Below are 24,011 nucleotides of genomic sequence, written 5' to 3' on the forward strand. Positions count from 1 at the left end.
AGAGGGATAAAATGTCCTACTCTCATGTCGGAGAGTACCAAAAGTTTGCCTATGGGTCAGCACAAACTCGTCAGAGAGCACTGCAGCCTGAGCCAACGTACCCACTTTTTGCTCATTCAAATATGTAGCCAAACGGTCAGACAGATTACCCTTAAACTCCTCCAGTAACATTAATTCAGACAGAGAATCAAAATCAGCTACATCACAAGCCCTGCACCACCGATGAAATAGGGATTCTTTCTCCCGAGCAAACTCCACAAAAGTACTGCCAGGTAACTTTCTGTGAGTTCTAAACTTTTGCCTGTACGCCTCTGGCACTAACTCATAGGCTCTAAGCACCGCCGTCTTGATCAAGTCATACGACAAACTATCAGTCAGAGGGAGGGCAGACAGAATTTCCTGGGCTTTTCCCGTTAGCTTACATTGCAGTAAGAGAGCCCAGACCTCTTTAGGCCACTTTAAAGACGTAGCCACCCGCTCAAAAGCATTAAAATAGGAGTCTACCTCCGCCTCACGAAATTGAGGTACTAAAGAAATAAGCCTACTTACATCATAAGCCCCCACAGCCGTGGAAGAGGGTTGAGCAGGACTCCCAGCCATAGCAGCGTCGAGCTCCAGTTGCTTCAACTTAACCTCCTTCTCAGCATCCACCCGGCGGTTGTCAGCGTCCAGCTGGCGGGTTGAGACCTCAGCCTCCAGCTCCATTTTTCTAATAGCTAACCGATGACTATATTCACTCTCCCTCTCCTCCTTCCTCTCCTCAAATTGCAACCGTGCTAAACTCAATTTAAGATTGTCCTCCTCAGCACTCCCACTAGGGACAGATGCTGCACGCCCGTGCACTGGAGACGTGACACCCGAAAGGGGAGGCTTATCCTCTACCCCGTCTTTAACCGGGTCCACCACCGGAGGATCCTCGCCCTCCTCGTCTGTGACTATAGGGGAAGAAACAAAAGACGCTCCCTCACCGACACCGAGCACCTTGTTCCACACCAATATGCGCACCACCTCTTCTCTCAGGTCAGCCTTTGCCAAACTTTTAGAAAGGGCGACCTGAAAATGCGAGGCGATGGCAAACAAGTCTTCCCTCCTACACTGATCCAAACGATCAACCGAGGGATCACCCAGGAACACCTCCACCCCAAAAGACGACATCCCTACCCAGACCAGTGCACACACAACAAAAACACACCTAATAAACTACCACCCAAAACCAAAACCAAGCAACGTGCCCACCGCACACCAACACCAAATGTCTGTCGCCCAACTACCGAGCCCCCATTTATGTTACGTGCCCCCGTGGGGAGACGCAACACTAGGCCACAGACAGGATAGGTGAGGATGCAGTGACACAAAACACCGGAGACAGATTGTAAAATAACAATATTTATTTTACAAATGAGATCAGCAACACAGAGAGCAAAGAGGACCTACCAGTGAGCACCAAATAATATCAAAATAAAACAAAAGCCCCCCCCCCCTTACAGGCGCGGACGCCCCAAAGTACAGGAGGTGGTGCTCACTCTAAGCTGGTGTCTTTAACAGTAGTTCTCCTACGTGATGCAGATGTAGACCCCAGGGTATCTTTCTGCCCTCAATGTCCCTGTGTGCGAAACAAAAGATTAATTACAAGAACACAATCACCATAGGCTAGGTGACAAAAAATATACAAATGTTAACAGAAATTTGCAATAAACGAATGACCTAAATACAATACAATAAACCAGAGCTTCAGGTACCAGCTCTACACCAAATACACAACACTGACAATAATTCCTATATGCTAACAAACAATGAACCAGAGCTTTCACCAGCTCTCACACACAATGAGCTCACACAGAGATTTGACCAGCTCTCACACCAACACTAGCTAAGAGCCTCAGCTCTATACCAAAACACATCAAAGAGCTCTCCCACACAGACACAGCATAGTTACCACAACCAAACGAACCAGGGCGCCTAACAAACAATGAAACACAAAGGGTATTATGAAGGGAGTGGATGTTAATTGCAGAACGAGTCTCAGCTGCCGCTGCACCGGGGTGAGTTGCTGATTGACCAGCTGCTGCTGCAACTGGGAACCTGAGAGTGGGATATGAAGACACAAGAGGGAGACAAGACAACAACAAACAAAACATGCCTATATACACAACAGAATACATACATTACTCCCATATATATATACATAAGGACACAGTCCGTAACATTTCCCTTTTCAAACGATACATTTACCCATAAGCTAGCTTGTGAATTCTAACTTTTTACAGGCAATGTATCCATTCTTTACTGATTCACTCACTGCATTGTGTGCAGTATAAACCCCATAATCAAAAATATAAACTCACCCTTGAGCGAATGAATGAAAACAGCGAGCCGCGCTCCACACATTGTACCAACGCGCATGCGCACTAGCGCAAACGGTGTACACAGAGCAAACGATGTGTATCGCGACAAAGTACAACTATCATCACAAAACACTCCGTTTCGTCCTAATACAATGCAACGACATCCACCGCACACTCTAACACTTCCTAACCGTCACTTCCAAAACTCCGCCACCCATATATGCTGCCCGCAATTTCACAAAACAGCCGCATGCAAGCTAATAGCCTAGCCAGCCTGATGTGATGGTCCAACACTCCAAGATCCGCGCGTTATGTGATGTTCCACACACGTTTGAGATCTGCACATTCATTCAGTCCGCTCAGTACTAACCTAACTCTAAACAACTCACACATGTTCAAACAACAAACTATATTAAAAGAAATTAAAACATCCTATGATAACAAGTGCCATTACACAGTCCAAAATTAATCATAAACCACTGCTCCTACCCTTTCTCTGCCTGGCTCCACAGTGCCAGGATGTTCAAACACTCCTCTCAACACAACCACGTCATCAACCGGCGACACCCGTTTCCACAACAACACCGTACACAATTATTACCGCATTAAATATAAACATTAATATAGCCACAATTACATCAGCGTACCACTCGACTCGCTTCTCAACACCCATCGCTCACACCACCTTCCGTCAAATCTTTAACATCGCCGCCGTAACGTCCATAGATTACCGTGGCTACCCCCACAGCTAAGCTAGCTAGCCCCAACTTCCAATATGATCCACAGACTCGTATCGTTCCGATCCACGTTTAACAACATGACAAACCGGCCAAGCTTGCTATGATCACATACATTTATGCAAATACATTTATACAAACAAACCAACCCCCCGTACGAGGCGTCGATTACATGGCGCAACACTTATAACCTTCAAGACCCCATGTATGCCGACTTTCTAAGGGTATACTGTCCGTCCTTCCCCATGACCAACCGTCGTCCGCCCTGAAGTTATAGAACAAAACCAGTATCTCAAATTTATTCTCCGAACATCCTCTGGTGTTCACAAGCCAAAACCCCATATTTCTCCTAATCTACCACGGCATACACAGTCCTCATTGCGGCAAACCCAGTCATATATTTAAATAATAAAATTGTGACCCACTAACCGGGTATAGATTCCCACTTTCACACACTCATCATACTTTTTACCTAACCCTATAATCTTCTCTTTAAGATCTTTGACTACTCTGCATTTTCCATTACTGTCCATAGTCACCTCACAGTCCCAGTCTTCCTGCCTTTTTGTAACTATTAAAACTTCCGGACCCTGACAACATTCTTCAAGCTAATCATCTCGCCGTCCTAGTTGGCTTCTCGGTCCAGATTCCCGCATACCTAGCACTAGAACTAAACGAATCAAAATAGCCCAATTCCTTCCCCAGAGTCCCCTCCTATCTACGTTCTACCGCTCCTCGCCTTACCCCTCTTAAGTAATTACCTGTCCATACCTTATGTGCTTGGATCACCTACAGCTATTACGTTCACCAGTTCTATCCCCCTGCTCACAAAGGCTTTGCCCAAATACGCTGCCTGTATTTACTGCCCTAAACCCCAAGCAAGCAGGCCGAAAGCGGCCTCCTGTCTCTGAATAATCACACATTCATCAAAGCTCATGTCTATCTAGGTCGTCCTCAGACGGGCCCTCCATCGGTGCTTCCAGTCATCCCGATCCTCCATGCATCTGGCTAGCTCGCCGGTGCTTTCTGTTCCCGCATCTCTCCTGAGTACGTCCACGTAGGTTAATGTGGGACGTCCTCGTGATCGATGCCTGTGTGTTGGTTCCCACAGCACAAGTTTGCTGGTTGGCATCTCACTGTGTCTCTGGCAGTGACCTGCCAGCCTCATTCTCCTGACTGCCACTTTATCGCTCACCTTTAGCACCCCCCCATACAAGTTTGCATTAGTGACATGCTCATCCCTGTTGATGTTGAGCACCACACGCATCATTCTGGTGTAGCACCCATCCAAGGACTTCTGCAGGGTGGGCTTCAAGGTCCAGCATTCACTGCCATACAAAAGGACAGACTCAACTGTTGCATGAAAGAAGTTGAGCTTGATTTGACGGGGGAGGTTGGATTTCCACACACTGGTCATGCCGTTCAGAGCCCTCCACGCAAGTGCCTTCCTCACTTTAAGGTCTTGCTCGGACGAGTTGACCCACGAGCCCAGGTACTTGAAATCACTGACTTCCTTTAGAGCAGAGCCTCCTGTTGTCCTTAGAGGTGGATGATCCGGGAGGATGTTATACATTATGACCTCGGTTTTCTTGGCATTTAGCCTAAGGCCAACCTTGGCGCACTCCGTCTCCACTCTGCACAGGAGTTCCTGTGCCTGCTCCGCCTGGTCAGAGAGCAGGCTGATGTCGTCCGCGTAGTCAAGGTCTGTTAGGACTATGGCGGGTGTCGTCTCGATCTCCTTGGGGTTATTGTGAGACCAAGTTCCTGCTCCCGTCCATTGATGGCCTTCCTGAGCGCATAGTCGAGGACTATGACGAAAAGGAAGGGGGCAAGGGTGTCCCCTTGCATCACTCCAGCCAGGATGTCAAATTCTTCACTGTTGCCGTCTGGGGTTACCACCTTGGCCCTTGTACCCGTGTGCATGGCCCCTATGGCCCGGAGTAGATTGGGAGGGACTCCGTAGGCCTTGAGTATCCTCATCATCACGGCTCTGTGTATCGAGTCAAAAGCCTTTTTGAAGTCGATAAAGCACAGTACCGCTGACTGCATATTTACTGAACAACAAGCACGCCCCCTTTACCTTTGTACAGTCTAATCTAATCACCACTCCACCATTCCTGTACGCAAAAGACTATATTCACCCTGGGCCCCAACTTGTGGCCACACAACCAACTTTCTATCCATCCCTTGTTCCTCCATCCAGACAGCAAACTCTGCACTGCAAACCCCTTGTAATGAACGTACCAAACCCCGGCTTTATTCTGCATGTCCCCAACGTGCAGGCAGGGGCCGTGCGGCGCTGAGCAGCTGGCCACACCAAACCCACCGCACATCTTTTTTGGGGGCAGCGCAGAACGGGTCAAACGGCACCACTTTGTGGTATATTACCTGTAACTGAGGGGTTACAAAACCCTGACTGTATTAAAGATTGTGGTAGATTAAACCACTGCTAATTATGTACTTAGTATTACTTGCCAGACAGTACAACTAATTATGGCAGACACTCAGAATAACACGGCACGGTGACAAAGAAATATCATTGAGGGTATTTATTATTATGCAGCAAATTGTACAGAATATGAATAAGTCAGTCAGTAGCAAAAGTCAGTGGGAATAGATAATTCCTACGAAGGGGTACTAGACTAACGCCGCCTGGCGTAGGATAGCAATATAGGGGGAAACGCTGGTACCGCTGGAGACAAGGGGTTTCCTCCCAGAGATGTAAGCTCTGGAGGGAAGAAGAATGTTCGGATACTCAGTCTGTTCAATTGAAGAAGAAGGGGGTTCGCGTACAGAATCCAGTCCTTGTAATCCAAAGGCTCAGCAACAAAGCAATAACTGTAATCCAATTGCACGATAGCAATGACGATAGCCAGCTAGCTTCGGTCCACGAAGCCAGCCCGAAGTAGATCCTCAAGGTGGTTAAATCCAAACGACAGTGGGTATTAACGATGCTCTTCTCCAGGTAGTACGTTCCACAATCACTATAATCCAACCAAATACTGGTTCTGCAATCGCCGCCGTCGGTTCCAATATGCACATGTCCAGTAGGTTCTCCGACTAGGCCCTCCTCGTGTACTGGCACCAATGTATTTAGTCCACGCACACTGGCTAAGGTTCCACTAGTTACTCGACGAACGAACTGCTGGGTAATGCTGCACACGAACAAACTGCTATTGGCACGATGCACACTAAATAACGACTCTTTACTTCACATTAAGCTGAGTCGAACTTGACGTTACTGCATTAACTCTGACACTTTTTACTATTCACTTCGCACAAGGTTTTCAACACTCTGTTTAGACGAACTGCTTCACACTACATTAGAATCACACTACTGCTGTTCGCACCTGCCACGATATATATACTTAAGTGGCTTTCTAGTGCCAAACCTAACCACTTGCTCGGAATCAATGCGCTGCCAAGGGCATGTCCCGACTTGCCCAGACTCGCCCTTGAACCTGTCTGAGTGCGAGACTGCCTGGCGCCGCCGTCAGGGGGCATTATCCAATGAGGAAAGTGAATATCACTAGGATTCAAACGCAGGATTAAAGGGATATAACGTGTATATATAAATAATATACAAGGTATATAAAACAATAAACGTAGATTCTCAGCTTTAATCTGGCCCTTCACAACAGCCGCCTCCTAATTAGTCCGCACCTAATTAGTTAAGGGAGACAGATTAATAGTCCAGTCAACTGCTCAATACTTGTTGTGAGGAGTAGGTCAATCTACAAAGTCAGTGGGTCATGGTCGTCATCAGGGGGGTCAGGGAGCTCTGGCAACTCTATCAGCTTCGCCAAGGGTCGGGTGTAAGTCCGCCCTTGGACTATGACTTCTGCCGCTCTGACCTTCCCATCGGCACCAGTAATCACTCTGCTTACGCGGCCGGCCGGCCACGTAGCTCGGGGTAGTGAATGGTCTATGATCATAACAACTGCATCCACCTTCAGGTTGTCCCTGTCCTTTACCCACTTCTGACGGGCTGGAAGGGATGGTAGGTAGCTTAGGAGGAAGCGAGCCCAAGACTGGTCGATCTGTGCTTGGTTATGTCTCCACATCCTCCGTCCGTTCCTCTTGTTCTGTCTGTACACTGTCTGAGGAGGGGCCGGGTCCGGCCGCACCATCAAGAGGTAGTTTGGGGTGCTGGGTTCGAGGTCAGCTACGTCGCTTGGAGCGTAGCTGAGGGGGGTGGAGTTCGGAACTCCCTCTTCTTGAGCCCACTGTTCTCTCACAGGCCTCTCGTCCAATGTCAATAGCCTCTCAACGGGCTGTACAAGAGAGTGGCCGGTGTCGCTCACCTTTGTGTAAAGGCAGCGTGTGGACGTTGGTTGGCTGGAAGGCCCGGAGAGCGGGCCTTGGAGCGTCCAGCCCAGGCGGGTCTTGACCGCGACTGGGCATCCTTTGGGTCCGATGTGGGCCGCCTCGATTGGGACAATGAGGTCCGCGTGGTCGGAGCCTATGAGCAGGGTCGGTGTGGCGCGGTCGATGAGCGGTATAGGTAGTCTGCGTAGGTGCGCGTACTTCGCCATCAGCTGGGGGATGGGGTAGTCGTAGCTCGACAGACCTATGTCCTGGCTTGTAAATGCCTTAGTGATGCTGTACCGCTTCTCGGGCTGCTCGACCGCTGCTATTGTGAATGAGACGTTTTCGCCCTTTATGGTCTTTAGGTCTCGCTGAATAGTACGGATTGTCATTGTTTCTTTGGTACCCCGCAGGCCCAACTGGGCTGTGGCGGAAGCGAGGAGGAGAGTCTTTTCTGACCCATCGTCGAGGACGGCGTAAGTGTCCAGGACCTTGTCCTCGTAGCTCAGGAGCACTCTGACCACTTTGATGAGCACTCGGGGGCTCCCACTATACTTGGGGTCAATGTGGAGCACTCCTGTTGGTGGGTTGCCTTGTAGGGCTAGTCTTCTCCTGTGGACCCTGCGCAGTGTATCGCAGTACTGGGAGTCATGCGCGTTAGCCTTAAGCCGCTGATCCATTTCAGCGGGGGTCAGTGTCTTGTGGTCGTCGCACTTTGACAGCCAGTGTCCGCCGTGGCAGTAAAAACAGGCGATCTTAAATTCCTCTTCGGCGGGGGGGTTGAGGCTAGCCGGTGGTGACACCGCCTCGGCCTGGTACATCACCGTGACGGGCCGACTTTGGTTTCCTGGTGGGCGCTTGTTGCTCTCATGCAGGACTTCTAGGTGAGCGCCGTCACACTTGCCGCATCCTTTCTTCAGGCGGCACTCGGCTGCCATGTGGCCGCGTGCGCAGCGGCGTTTGCCCTTAAGCCACTGACCTATTTCGGCTGTGGTTAGGTCTTTGAAGGCGTCGCACTGTGACAGCTGGTGTTCACTGTCACAGTACTGACAGACAGCCTTCCACTTCTCCTTGACGTGGGGGTTGTGGCTCGTCTGCCGTGACACAGTCAGAGCCACCCCACACGAACGTGTCTAATCGTAGACTGCTGACCTCCCTGGCGAGGAAATCAGCCAGGTCTAGGAGGGAGGGTTCTGGGCCGTGGGGGTCACGGTGGTCTTTCTGCCGCCGAAAACGCTCTTGACGGGCTGGGGGGAGCTTCTCTAGTATCCGCTCCACGTTAGAATTAGCATATAGTTCATATCTCCCCTTCTCCTTTTGTGACCCCAGCATCCCCACAAGGGATTGCACCTTGATAGAGAGGTCATCTAGTGCTCTATTGTCTTTGGCTGGGGGGAGGCAGTCGATATCTCGTATTTCTTGGATCACGTAATCCCATATGTGTCCATAGCGCGCGTCGAGGGCCACCAGAGCATCTGAGTAGGGGGTTCTTGAGTTCGAATATGCCAGCGCTATGTTATGCACTCTGGGCACTTTAAGGTGCTTGAGGAGGATGGCATATTTATAAGACTCGTCGTGTACATCGGACATGATAGTCTCTAAACACATGCGTAGTTCCGTATACTGTGCTCTGTCCTCACGTGTAAAGTCTGGGAACGTGGGTGTTCCAAGGTAAGATGCCATGGATGGCTGGGACACAGATGCGCGTAGGGGGAGAGGCCTCCTGGGCGAGTCTCCCCGTACGGGTGGTCGTGGGTTAGTGCTGGGTGGGTACCAGAGGCCGGGCCCCCAGGTGCTGCTCCTCGGTGCTGACTGTGTATTAAACTCACCCATGGGTTGGGTCGGGGGTTTGTAACGCAGTGGCTCGGGGCTGAGGTCAGGGCTGTACTGGGCCTCCTGGTCCAAAATAGGTTCGTGCTGGTGGGCTTGATGTCCTCCCTCGTCCTCCGCTAGGTCTTGGAGTCTCTTAGTTAGTTTCTCGGCGACGTAGGCAGGATCTTCCCGTTGGCTGGGTCCCGTATAGACCGGTCGGGGAGGGGGCTCGGCGACGTAAACAGGTTCTTCCTGTTGGCTGGGTCCCGTGTAGATTTGTCGGGGAGGGGAAGGTGCCCTCGACCCGTGTCGTGATGATCTCCGGGAGCTCCGTGTGGAGGAGTGGGGGGTTGCCCTCTGGATCAATTGCTCTATCATCTGCGCCTGCAGACGGTCTCGCTCCGCTTCGCGCTGTGCATTGGCGCGGTCTCGCTGGATGTTTTCTTCAGCCTGGAGGCGCCTCTCTTCCAGTCTGATGGTCTCGCGCTCGTTCTGTTGTTGCGCTTGGAGACGTTCTCTTTCTAGTGCAGAATGTTCGCGCTCACTCTGTTGTTGCGCTTGGAGACGTTCACGCTCCACTGCAGACTGTTCGCGCGCACTCTGTTGTTGCGCTTGGAGGCGTTCTCGTTCCACTGCAGAGTGTTCGCGCTCACTAAGTGTCTGTGCTTGGAGGCGGTCTCTTTCGGTTGATGCAGTTAGTGTGGCGATCAAGGCTTGTGCTAGTCGCTGGTCAGCCTCGCTGGGGGATGACACTGATGGAGGTGATCGGGCGCTGACAGGACTTGGTGGTGACCTGTTCTCTTGGCGCGCTCCGAGGTCCATCTCTTGAGCGCTGCTTCTTAATTTCTCCCGCCCCCCGAGGTCCATCTCTAAGACGCGGTACTCTTCTCTTGGGTGCGCGCCGAGGTCTATCTCGGGTGCGCGCTCTTGGGTCTCTTGCGTTCCGGGGTCTATCCCGGTGGCGCTTTCTTTATCCTTTGGCGCTCCGGGGTCTATCCCGGTGGCGCTGTCTTTATCCTTTGGCGCTCGAAGGACCAATTGTAACTGAGGGGTTACAAAACCCTGACTGTATTAAAGATTGTGGTAGATTAAACCACTGCTAATTATGTACTTAGTATTACTTGCCAGACAGTACAACTAATTATGGCAGACACTCAGAATAACACGGCACGGTGACAAAGAAATATCATTGAGGGTATTTATTATTATGCAGCAAATTGTACAGAGATGAGAATTAAGGTTGCGCTTGTATGGCGAAGAATATGAATAAGTCAGTCAGTAGCAAAAGTCAGTGGGAATAGATAATTCCTACGAAGGGGTACTAGACTAACGCCGCCTGGCGTAGGATAGCAATATAGGGGGAAACGCTGGTACCGCTGGAGACAAGGGGTTTCCTCCCAGAGATGTAAGCTCTGGAGGGAAGAAGAATGTTCGGATACTCAGTCTGTTCAATTGAAGAAGAAGGGGGTTCGCGTACAGAATCCAGTCCTTGTAATCCAAAGGCTCAGCAACAAAGCAATAACTGTAATCCAATTGCACGATAGCAATGACGATAGCCAGCTAGCTTCGGTCCACGAAGCCAGCCCGAAGTAGATCCTCAAGGTGGTTAAATCCAAACGACAGTGGGTATTAACGATGCTCTTCTCCAGGTAGTACGTTACACAATCACTATAATCCAACCAAATACTGGTTCTGCAATCGCCGCCGTCGGTTCCAATATGCACATGTCCAGTAGGTTCTCCGACTAGGCCCTCCTCGTGTACTGGCACCAATGTATTTAGTCCACGCACACTGGCTAAGGTTCCACTAGTTACTCGACGAACGAACTGCTGGGTAATGCTGCACACGAACGAACTGCTATTGGCACGATGCACACTAAATAACGACTCTTTACTTCACATTAAGCTGAGTCGAACTTGACATTACTGCATTAACTCTGACACTTTTTACTATTAACTTCGCACGAGGTTCTCAACACTCTGTTTAGACGAACTGCTTCACACTACATTAGAATCACACTACTGCTGTTCGCACCTGCCACGATATATATACTTAAGTGGCTTTCTAGTGCCAAACCTAACCACTTGCCCGGAATCAATGCGCTGCCAAGGGCATGTCCCGACTTGCCCAGACTCGCCCTTGAACCTGTCTGAGTGCGAGACTGCCTGGCGCCGCCGTCAGGGGGCATTATCCAATGAGGAAAGTGAATATCACTAGGATTCAAACGCAGGATTAAAGGGATATAACGTGTATATATAAATAATATACAAGGTATATAAAACAATAAACGTAGATTCTCAGCTTTAATCTGGCCATTCACAACATTACCAATATCTAAGGTCATTTGCAGTGCATACAGGTTGCTAACTAGAGGGAAGAAGGACAGAGTGATAGAATGGTCTCCTCATCTGACTTCCAATATAGCCAGCAAGGAATAAACGTGCAGTCCAGACTACAAAGTTCAAATTCAAACTCATGTATTTATTTGCAGAGAGGCCAAAGGTGGATAAGCATCAGGTACATACAGGAATTATTCATCATTTTTCATAAGACATGATTGTACAAAGGGATTGATGAGGTTTACATAATCAAATAGCCCAGTCACGGTGGCTCTTCACATCAAGACAGTTTTGCACATAAATAGTAGTCATGTTATGTCAATGAAAAGAGAATGTACTGAGCAATACACATGGTTAAACCTGGTCTAAGATAGGGATCTTTACAGTTTACACTAAACAACACCCAACAGTGGGTTCCCATGATTTACTCACATGTATTTTGCCAGGCATATTTCTCTGGTGGGCGATGGAGGCTCAGAATCTGGGGTAGAGTTCTGGCCTGTCAACTAACCTTACTGATCCAATATTTATAGGCTATATGACATCATTTTTAGACTGCCTTTTAACCAATCACAATTATCTCTAAATAAGGAGTTTGTTCCAATTGGTGGTCTTCTGGGGGCGGTCCCCCCTCCCCCTGGTTTCCTCATCGGTGTTCCTCCAGCATCAGAGGAGGGGGCCCATGGGCCCCCGTCGGTGTGGCCTCTTGATGAGCACAGAGGCTTAACTCTAAAACCTTTTCTATATTTGTATGGTTAATATAATAAGTTACATATATATTCAGCATTAAACCAATGTGGCGTTGTCTTATATTTTAATACCAGATTTCCTATATAAAGTATACTGAATTAATAGTTCCTTGGTTGTGTACTGACGCTTTGCATCTTCTTTGTTTTAGCCTCCATTCAAAATAATGCTTTAATATTGAACTGTAGCATTACATGAACTATTATAACAGATATTTTCAGTTTCAGGGTTGATCTAACAGTCTGCTCAAGTCAATATACCATACTCCCTCTGGTGTTGTGATCGTGGTATTCACTGACCTTTGGGAAGTATTTTGACATATACATGGGTACCTTGGTCCGTTCTCCCCTCCGTTCTCTATTCTGCCTGAGCTGCAGTGACTGCAGTGAGCACAGAGTGACTGCCAGCCTGCCTCAGTGAGTCTGACAGTGTTAGAGAGAGTGAGAAGGAGAAGAGGGAGAAAATTCAACAAAAAAATTATAACACAGAGATGAAAAATAATGATTTTTTTATTATTATTGTAAACTATATATAAAAAAATAATTTTTTTTTTTTTTTTTTTTACTGTTCATATTTTTCTGGGGAAGCATGGCTTCCCTTGGCTTCCAGGAAGATTCACCACTGCGGATAGTACTGTAGTACACATCAGATTGTACAGTAGTATACACCAGGCAGGACAGTAGTACACACCAGACATTACAGTAGTACATACCAGACAGTATAGTAGTACACACATTGCGTTGGCATGGCTGTCATCCTACCTCGACGACCGCTCCTACCAAGTGTCATGGAGAGGGACCCTGTCGACCCCCCACCCCCTTCAGACAGGCATCCCCCAGAGCTCGGTCATTGGACCCCTCCTCTTCTCCCTCTACAGTCTACACCAAATGTCATCCATGTCTCTGAGTGGATCTCTGCCTGCCTGTCCAACATCTCCGCCTGGATGATGACCAACCACCTCAAACTGAACCTAAACAAAACAGCTTCACCTGTTGGGGAGGCCAAATCCGACCGACCTTTTCATCACAGTGGAGATTCAGAGAGCAGTGGCCCGCCTGATCTCCAACCTACCAAAGTCAGCCCATGTTACCCCACTCCTTAGAGAGCTGCACTGGCTCCCTATGGCCGCACAAATCCGCTTCAAGGTCCTCGACCTGGCATATTGCACAGCGAAGGGAAGACACCCTCAAGACCCCTCCGCTCTACATCCTCCGCCTCAGACCCACTCCTATCCAAGCTCCGGGAGGGTCATCAAAGAGAAGCCGCCTATTCTTGGTCCTTGCTCCACAATGGTGGAACAAACTTCCCACCACAGTTAGGAGAGCCGAAACCCGACCAATCTTTCGCCATCGACTAAAAAGACACTTCTTCAATCAATGAAATGAAATGAAAGAAGAAAGAAATGATAATAATACAAATAAAATAATAATTAGTCTTCTATTATCATGCACTCTTCCACAAAATTATCTTCCTTGCCTATATTACTACCTACTATACTAATATGTCTCTACTACTATGCACTCAACACTGCAGCACCCAAGTTTCAAAACTGTTTGATGAACATTTGGATTTTGTGTGAGCTTGCCTTGAATATGTACATTTGTGATACTTTTTTTTTTTTTTCAAGTTTCAAGTTTCTTTATTAGTTGTCATACAGAAATACAGAATACTTTGCATGAAATGCTTCTTTCTGTTTTGCTCCTGAGAGTGTGCTAGATAATAACAAGATAGTATAAAATAAGTATAATATAAGTATAAAATAGAAAGTCAAGTACATAAACAAGTGTAAACAACAACAAAAAATGTATATACATATATACAGTATGTACAGTATATACAGTGCAGGTACAGTACAGTGTAGAAATGGTGAGGTATAGCTTAGCTTGTGGTGCCACCTTGTGGTGGTGAGGTGCAATAAGGAATTGATTGATTGATTGAAAACTTTATTAACAGATTGCAGAATGGGTACAATACAGTACAGCTCAATACACACAATTGTTAAGGGGATGCAGACCAGAGAAAGACTTTCGTCTTGTTTACATCAGGGTCCCCATTTTCAATTCATCAGGACATATATGACATACATGACATACAGATAGACAGTACTGCTACATCTATACATTTATGACATACCAGATTTGCAAATACAGTACTGTTTGTGATACAAAAATAGTCCAGAAAAGAGAGTATATACATTTGACGTAAAAACTGTACATTGTAGGAGGTTGGGTGGTGTTGGGTGGGTGGGGGCGGGGGGGGGACACTGTACAACTGTACAAGCAAAACTGTACATTGGAATATTGACAGAACCATACTAGGTAATTTATTGTACATTGGAGGGGGTTGGGTTAGGACATTTACAGGGGCCAGTTTCAAATTGCAGTCTCCCGTAGGTGTTATTTGTGAGTGGTTTTGAAAGTGGGTAGTGATTCACATTCCTTTACAGCTTTGGGTAGGGCATTCCACATTGATGTGGCATAATTGCGAAACGTGTTTAGTCCCTTGTTTGAGCCGAATCTGGGTTTAACATGGTTTGTGGAGCTCCCTCTGGTGTTGTGATCGTGGTATTCACTGACCTTTGGGAAGTATTTTGACATGTACATGGGTACCTTGGTCGTGTAGTGTATCTTGTAGACCAGGCCCATTGCAAGTTGCTGTACTCTGTACAGGGAATGAGATTGATGTGCAAATTTCCTTATCAATAAATATAAATATAAAGTGTGTTAGTGTCTAAAGTGGTAAAGTGGGTGCTACACTGCTACAGTGTGTTAAAGTGAGTGTGTGCATGTGGATGTGTGTGCTGTGGTTGTATTGATGGTTTGTTATTATTCATTGTTCATTGAGCATCCTGATGGCCTGGGGATAGAAGCTCCTTCTGAGTCTCGCTTGCCTGACCGCAGCAGTTCAAATAGGCAGTTGTTTGGGTGGCTGGGGTCTTTGATTATTCTCTTAGCCTTACCCATGCAGCGCTTGTTGTAAATGTCTTGGAGAGTGGGAAGCCCACCTCCAATTGTGCGTTTGGCTGAACGGGCCACTCTCTGTAGTCTGCTACGGTCTTGTGCAGTGCTATTCCCAAACCAGGAGGTGATATTGCCAGTCAGGATGCTCTCTATTGTGCATGAGTAGAAGTTCTTGAGGATCTTCTGACTCACTTGGAACTTCCTTAGGCGCCTAAGGAAGTAGAGGCGTTGTCATGCCTTCTTAACACTGTCAATGTGTGTGGTCCATGTCAAGTCCTCGGATATGTGGACTCCGAGGTACTTAAAACTGTTCACTCTCTCAACCGGTGCCCCGTCGATGCTGAGGGGTCTGTAGTCCCTGACCCCCGACCTCCTAAAGTCCACAATCATCTCTTTTGTTTTGCTGACGTTCAGGGAGAGGCTGTTCTCTTGACACCATCCCGCTAGAAACTTTACCTCTTCCAGGAATCCCCTCTCGTCGTTTGCAGAGATCAGGCTCACCACTACTGTGTCGTCAACAAATTTGATGATTGTGTTGTTGTTCCGCTGTGCCACACAGTCATGTGTATACAGGGAGTAGAGGAGGGGACTCTTGAGAGTGATGGATGAGGAGGTGCAGTTGCCTGCTCTCAACACCTGGGGTCTGCCCGTCAGGAAGTCCAAGACCCACTGGCAGAGGTCATAGTTCAAGCCCAGGTCCCTGAACTTGGCTATGAGTTTGGAGGGGACTATGGTATTGAATGCTGAGCTGTAGTCGATGAATAGCATTCTCACATAGTTCCCCTGTCTCTTGTCCAGGTGTGATGCTGCTGTGTGCAGCACATGGGCTATGGCGTCCTCCGTGGACCTGTTGGGGCGATATGCAAATTGCAGGGGGTCCAGGTTGATGGGGAGGGAGGAACAGATGTAGCCCTTCACTAGCTTCTCAAAGCACTTCATGGCTATGGAGGTAAGAGCTACAGAGCGGTAGTCGTTGAGGCAAGCAGGCTTGGATTTTTTGGGTACAGGGATAATGGTGGACTTCAGACAGGTGGGGATGACAGCCTGTTCTAAGGACAGGTTAAATATGTCAGTGAATACCGGGGCCAGTTGGTCGGCACAGACTTTTAGGACGCGGCCGGGGATACCGTCCGGTCCTGCTGCCTTCCTGATATTCACTTTCTTAAAGGTCCTCCTCACCTCATGTTCTGTTATCATGAACACTGAGTCTCCATCGGCAGTGCCCCCCCTCCATTGCAGTGGTTTGTAGGCTGGTGTTGTTATTCACAGCCTCAAACCTCGCATTTTAAGTCCACACAGGTGTGTTTGATTTGTCTGTAAACAAGACCGAAAAATAAACACCATTCATTCATTCATTCATTCATTCATTCATTCATTCATTCATTCATTCATTCATTCATTCATTCATTCATTCATTCATTCATTCATTCATTCATTCATTCTATATTAATTCATTCATTCACATTGTTACTCAGCTGAAATAGTTGTACCCTTCCTGCTGACTTGTCGTACAGAACTTGTAAGTTGCTTTGGATAAAAGCGTCAGCTAATTGACTAAATGACAGTACAGTAGTACACACCAGACAGTACAGTAGTACACACCAGACAGTACAGTAGTACACACCAGACAGTACAGTAGTACACACCAGACAGTACAGTAGTATACACCAGACAGTACAGCAGTACACACCAGACAGTACAGTAGTACACACCAGACAGGACAGTAGTACACACCAGACAGTACAGTAGTACACACCAGACAGGACAGTAGTACACACCAGACAGTACAGTAGTACACACCAGACAGTACAGCAGTACACACCAGACAGTGCAGTAGTACACACCAGACAGTACAGTAGTACACACCAGACAGGACAGTAGTACACACCAGACAGTACAGTAGTACACACCAGACAGGACAGTAGTACACACCAGACAGTACAGTAGTACACACCAGACAGGACAGTAGTACACACCAGACAGTACAGTAGTACACACCAGACAGTGCAGTAGTACATACCAGACAGTACAGTAGTACACACCAGACAGTACAGTAGTACACACCAGACAGTACAGTAGTATACACCAGACAGGACAGTAGTATACACCAGACAGTACAGTAGTACACACCAGACAGTACAGTAGTACACACCAGACAGTACAGTAGTACACACCAGACAGGACAGTAGTACACACCAGACAGTACATTAGTACACTAGACAGTACAGTAGTACACACCAGACAGTACAGTAGTATACACCAGACAGTACAGCAGTACACTAGACAGTATAGTAGTACACACCAGACAGTGCAGTAGTACACACCAGACAGTACATTAGCACGCTACACAGTATAGTATTATACACCAGATAGTACAGCAGTACACACCAGACAATAGCCTACAGTATTATACACCAGAAACTACAATAGTACAACAGACAGTATATAGTAGTACACACCAGACACTACAGTAGTACACCAGACAGTAGAGTTGTACACAAGACACTACAATAGTACACCAGACAGTACAGTAGTACACATCATCATCATCATTAGGTGGCTTCTTCGTTCCGAAGGTTGCCTATCACTCTCCAACCCATTCTGTCCCCACTTCTTCTCTCCAACTCCGTGACTCCGCCTCTCACTCCACTCCAATCACAGACGTCGTCTACCCAGCCTCTTCTTGGTCTTCCACTTCCTCTCTTTCCATCCACCTTCCCCATCACCACCTTCTTGAACATCTCCCCGCTGGATCCTCTCAGAACATGCCCCCCTCAGACAGTACAATACTATATACCAGACACTACACAGTAGTATACCAGACAGTACAGTAGTACACCAGACAGTATAATTGTACTCAAGACACTACAGTAGTACACACCAGACAATACAGTTGTACACGACCACAATGGTTGATCAGCGAAAAATGGAGCCCGGAGCCGGCAGATGAGCGCAAAGTGCTGCGACGTGCGCGCGAGTGTGTGGCGGCCCGCTGTCACTTAATTAAGAGATTAAGAGGCTAAAATGATCAATTCCAATGAATTTCAAATCAAATTGCCACAAGAGATAACATAAAATGCATGTGTACATGCCATAAGTCCTTCATTCATTGGGGGAAATATTTACATTTACAGTCGGGTTTCGGCTGTCCTAACTGTGGTGGGAAGTTTGTTCCACCATTGTGGAGCAAGGACAGAGAATAGCCGGCTTCTCTTTGATAACCCCCTCGGTGCTCGGAGGCAGCCAGAATTGATTTATTACCAACTATAGCATGAGGCGGTGGGGGAAACTGTACATTGGAGGGGGTTGGGTTTAGGCATTTACAGGGGCCAGTTTCGAATTGCAGTCTCCCATAGGTGCTCTTTGAGAGTGGGTGGTGATTCACATTCCTTTACAGCTGTGGGTAGGGCGTTCCACATTGATGTGGCATAATTGCGAAATGTGTTTAGTCCCTTGTTTGAGCCGAATCTGGGTTTAACATGATTTGTGGAGCTCCCTCTGGTGTTGTGGTCGTGGTATTCACTGACCTTTGGGAAGTATTTTGACATGTACATGGGTACCTTAGTGGTGTAGTGTATCTTGTAGACCAGGCCCATTGCAAGTTGCTGTACTCTGTCGTCTACTCTAAGCCATCCTAGGTTGTCAAAGTGGGCAGGGGTGAGGTGGGTTATAGGGGTAAGGTCAAGCAGTAGTCTGACCAGTTTGTTTTGTGATGTTTGTAATTTAGTTTTTAGCACCTTTGAGGTGCTTTGGTACCATGAGGTGCAAGCATAGTCGTAGTACCCTTGTATGAGTGCTCCTGCCAGAGTCTTCAGGGTATTCTTGTTTACCAGAGAGGAGATCCGGTACAGGAATCTAGTTCATTGTTTGACTTTTTTGATTACATTGCATACCATTTTGTCACAGGAAAGATTAGCCTCTAGGATGGAACCCAGGTATGTAATTTCATCTTTCCTTGTGACAATATTGTCACCCACTGTAACTGAGAAGCCGTCGGTCTTGCTGAGTTTGTTATTTGAACCGAAGAGAATGGACTCTGTTTTACCCAGGTGTAATGATCGTTTGTTATCAGCGAGCCAGGTGCAGATTCTGCCTAGTTCCGAGCTGAGGGTTTTTTCAACCTGTAACTTGTTCAATGAGCAACCATTCTAGTTTATAATGATTTCATGTAATGTTTACATGATAAAGTTGTTTAAATCATTATTAAAACATTATTATTAATGACACATATTACATAAAAAATTATTAAACATTAACATGATACTGATCATTTCAAAGGAATGTTAGGAAAGTGAAACACAGAAGAAAGCAACGCGAGGGAAGACAAAACAATCCACAAGGGAGATGTGAGACGAGGCACTAGAGGAAGTGAAGGCAGGAGCTGGTTTGAGAACATCCAAAAAACCCAGCATTCATTAATTCATGCCCCCATTGTGGAGTGAGGACCAAGAATAGGCTGCTTCACTTTGATGACCCCCCTGGAGCTTGTATAGGAGTGGGTGTAAGGTGGCCAGAGGGTGCAGAGCATAGGGGTTTTCATCTTTTTCATGGCAGACAATGGCTTCCCTGTGACTAGATCCCTAGTTACAGTTCTTACAATTGGGATAATGAAGGAGAGTGGCAACACATGGATGACAGTCAACTTGTAGAAGGGGCCAAGTGACGTCCGGTGGTCCAAGGTTTTGCGATCCAGAACTGACCTCCCGGATGGCAGATGTGAAGCAAACTTTGGAGGACAAGTCACATCTGGTCTACAACTGTGATGAAACTGGCTTTGGGGAAAATTCAAGGTTGAGGGAGAAAGTCCTGTGCCAGTGTCCTCTGCCGAGTGAATGCAGCCAGGGAAAACATTCCACCCATCATCATTTACCCAGGCTGCCTCCCAAGCAATGCCCATAGGCTGGATGGGCCCTCTAGCCACGCCATCCAGCACTCCAGCCACACCATCTAGCCACGCCATCCAGCACTCCAGCCACACCATCTAGCCACGCCATCCAGCATTCCAGCCACACCATCTAGCCACACCATCCAGCACTCCAGCCACACCATCCAGCCATGCCATCCAGCACTCCACCCACCCACACCAACACATCAGCCAGTCCCTCTGCCACTCTAACACCTTGCCTCACCTGTATGAAGGTGAGTCCCAAAAAAACTACCTGGTAGCACTAGCAGCAGGTGTAATTCCAGAGTCTGGCCAACATCCCCATGAGTGCAGCCTTGGAGAGGAACAAGAAGGTGAGGCATGGGATTCCGCTGCCAGCTCGAGTCATCCCAGACGACCGTGATACCTTGACCTGGTGGTGCAGAAAGAAGCTGAGGAGAACGAGAAAGAGGAGAAAGAGAGAGGAGGAGATGGCAGAGAAGAAGGAGGAAGAAAGACAAGTGCAGGAGGCAGAGAGATGAAGGAAACTGGCACCTCCTCCAGCTGAAGGAGACAGGGAACACTGCGCCATCTGCCATAGACTGGTCCCACCTGCTCAGGAGATGATGCTGTAGACTGTCTCACCTGGCTCAGGAGATGACAGCGTAGATGAATGGGTCCAGTGTGACCTCTGCAATATGTGTTTTCACCTGGAGTGTGCAGGGGTGGAGGACGTGCCAGAAACTGACTGGCTTTGCCACAAGTGCCTTCTGTCTGCATAAAACACACACACACACACACACACACACACACACACACACACACACACACACACACACACAGACGTAATTAACATATCACATTTAATCAGTTTACAGTGCAAAAGTAATCTCTAACATTTTCATGTAAATAAATGTCTTTTATTTATTTTGTTTATCTTTTATTTATTATTTTGCCACATTCTATCGCCGACTGATACACAATAGTGATTAATAGTAATTATAGCTATAACTTGAATGCTTTTATATTTTCTCATCTCTGCTGTTCTAAACACTGGTGTCTGGTCAGGACATTCCTGGGCAAATTATCTGGCACAGTCTAAATAGTACACACACACAAATACACACACATAGAATTAACACAACTGTTAATGAATACATTTTAGTTCATGAATTGTAGTATATACCATTCAATAAACTAGTATACACAAGACACTACAATAGTATACACCAGACACTACAGTAGTATACACAAGACATTACAGTAGTACACAGCAGGCAATACAGTAGTATACACCCAAAAACTAAATAGAGGTAGGAAACATAAAGCAGGCTTTTCAATAACTTTCTGTTGGTTCATTTAAATGCATTGCTTTGTTTTGGCTCGGGTAACTATTCCACTCATGTCCGCATCCTTGTTCAATTGTGGTGTCAATTATATCCATCTGTCTTGCTTGAGTGATTTTTTATATCAGATTTGCCCTTATAATTACCGGACGGATGAGAGGACAAATAAAGCCAGCTGGTCCTAAGCATTCAAATGCAACAGATTTTCCTCCTGCCTGAACGTGAATGCAAAGCATTTCAAATCCTTCACGACTAAGAATACGAGGCCTGGAGAGAGTCAGGACTAGACTGTAATCCAACACTGTTGTTGTCATTTGACTCATCCGTAAACAGCTTTATTGTTGACTGTTATGTATGTGAAATATTGCATTTGTCAATTCACTGTGAGGAATTGTTTACGCTGTTCCAGAGTCTCTCGCCAGTTGTCAGCAGAGGTAGCATTTCACATTTATAATGTGTTCCCTATCTGTCATGTCTCTGTCAAGATGTTAGAAGTGGTAAATGAGTCGAGTCTCCCCAACCCAGCAAGACAAAGCTTCCTTATTTAATTAGAGCTGCATTTTCAAGAAATAAGGCGACTGACACTTATCATGCAGGCTACGTATTTGAATTTCATTGCCCAAAAGAGATTCATATTAATTTCATATATCCCTTTTCCCCGGTCTCTCATTCCTGAATGTTTAAACGGTAATTAGGCTAAAAACTTTGATGAGAGAGGATTTTGTTTGAAATTGAATTAATCGAGGCAAGAACACAGACGGTCAACAGAACAAAACACCAAGACTGCTGAACAAGGTATGAAAACAACCCCACCAACAAATAAAAAATGTGCGGATGGACTCAGTAGCTTGTTCATTAGGTGCAATGCCTTGTTTATAAAACTGGATTGCTCTTATTGACACATGTGGTGGTGGTGGGTCAGTGAGGCCCAAGCATCAAGGGATTCTGGTACTGTTTGATTGGATGTTAGAATGGGTAGATTAACACTAGCACAGCCATGGAGAAAATGCCACTAATTCCCGCCAGGAACGTGTCAGATGACCCGACAGCTTATATGAGAAATATGAGAAAAATAAACAGTGTAAACTATATAATTACCTCTGAATATAAAAATATGAGGTTTACCACAATGAAATGTAGGTTTGAGGTTTTTTTTAAGAAATACTAAAGTATTATTATTATTATTATTATTATTATTATTATTATTATTATTATTATTATTATTATTATTATTATTATTATTATTATATGTTAATCTTTATTATTATTTTTTTGGATGGAAGAGCCACACATTGACGGGCAAAGAGCCACATGCGGCTCGCGAGCCACGGGTTGGCCACCCCTGCGCTAGACGCTCGCAAAGTGCTGTGACTTTCGTCTGTTCCAACGGCCCATTATGTGGAATAACGTTCTAATTACATTTTCCTGAAGTCATTTTGAAATTTCAGAAACCGTGCCAGATAAAACGGGTACTTTTAGGAAAAGTCATTGAGTGACAGAGCTGGAGCTCGACAGAGTGATGAGGATACATTTATTGAAAATGCCTAGGGGTCATTTGACCCCTTGTCGGCTGTGCTAGTGTTAAGTGACCTAAGATGATGAAGCTAGCTTTAAATTAAGCTAGTGTGCCAGTGGTTCCTGTATGACAACAGCACCAAGCATGTCATAAACAGGGTCAAGTGTTTAAAAGGAACACTCCAACATTTTGTGAAATACACTATCAAATACGATTTACTATCTTCTCCCCAGAGTCTCAAGGAGTGTCAAGGTCATGGTCACCTTTATTCATATAGCACATTTAAAATCAACCAAAGTTGCACCAAAGTGCTTTACAGTATAAAGAAACAGACAAATACCAAATACACTATCAAATGCACAAGTCAATGCAATAGAATAAATACACTAAATAATCACAAGAGGACCAGGGATGTATGGCTTAACCACATATGTCCCTGAGAGGATCTCGGCCTGTCTTGCTGCAGACTCCGGACACATCAGCCTCCTCATCCTTCTCGACCTCTCCGCGGCGTTCGACACAATATCCCACTCAGTCCTCCTCAAATGCCTCTCCGACAACCTAGGCATCACCGGTACAGCTCTGTCATGGTTTCATTCATATCTCACTAATAGATCTCAGTTTGTCAGCGTCAGCGGCTCATCCTCCCCCCCGGCCCCAGTCAACCACGGTGTCCCCCAGGGCTCTGTGCTGGGTCCCCTACTATTCACCATCTACATGCTCCCCCTCGGTCAGATTATACGTCACCACGGACTCAACTTCCACTGTTATGCTGATGATACTCAGCTCTACATCAGCACCTCACCATCCTCCCAGCTCCCCCCACAGTCTGTAGTCAACTGCCTCCACGCTATAAAAACCTGGATGGCAACCAAATTACTCAAACTCAACAGCAAAAAGACAGAGCTCATGGTTGTGGCCCCCAAGGCACTGCTCGGGAAGGTTGGAGATCTCCTCCTCCACGTTGACGGCTCTTCCATCTCCCCGTCTCTCGAAGTCCGTAACCTGGGCGTCACCCTTGACTCCACACTTTCATT

This window comes from Notolepis coatsorum (assembly GCF_963971535.1).
Source record: "Notolepis coatsorum genome assembly, chromosome: 2".
Taxonomy (NCBI): Eukaryota; Metazoa; Chordata; class Actinopteri; order Aulopiformes; family Paralepididae; genus Notolepis; species Notolepis coatsorum.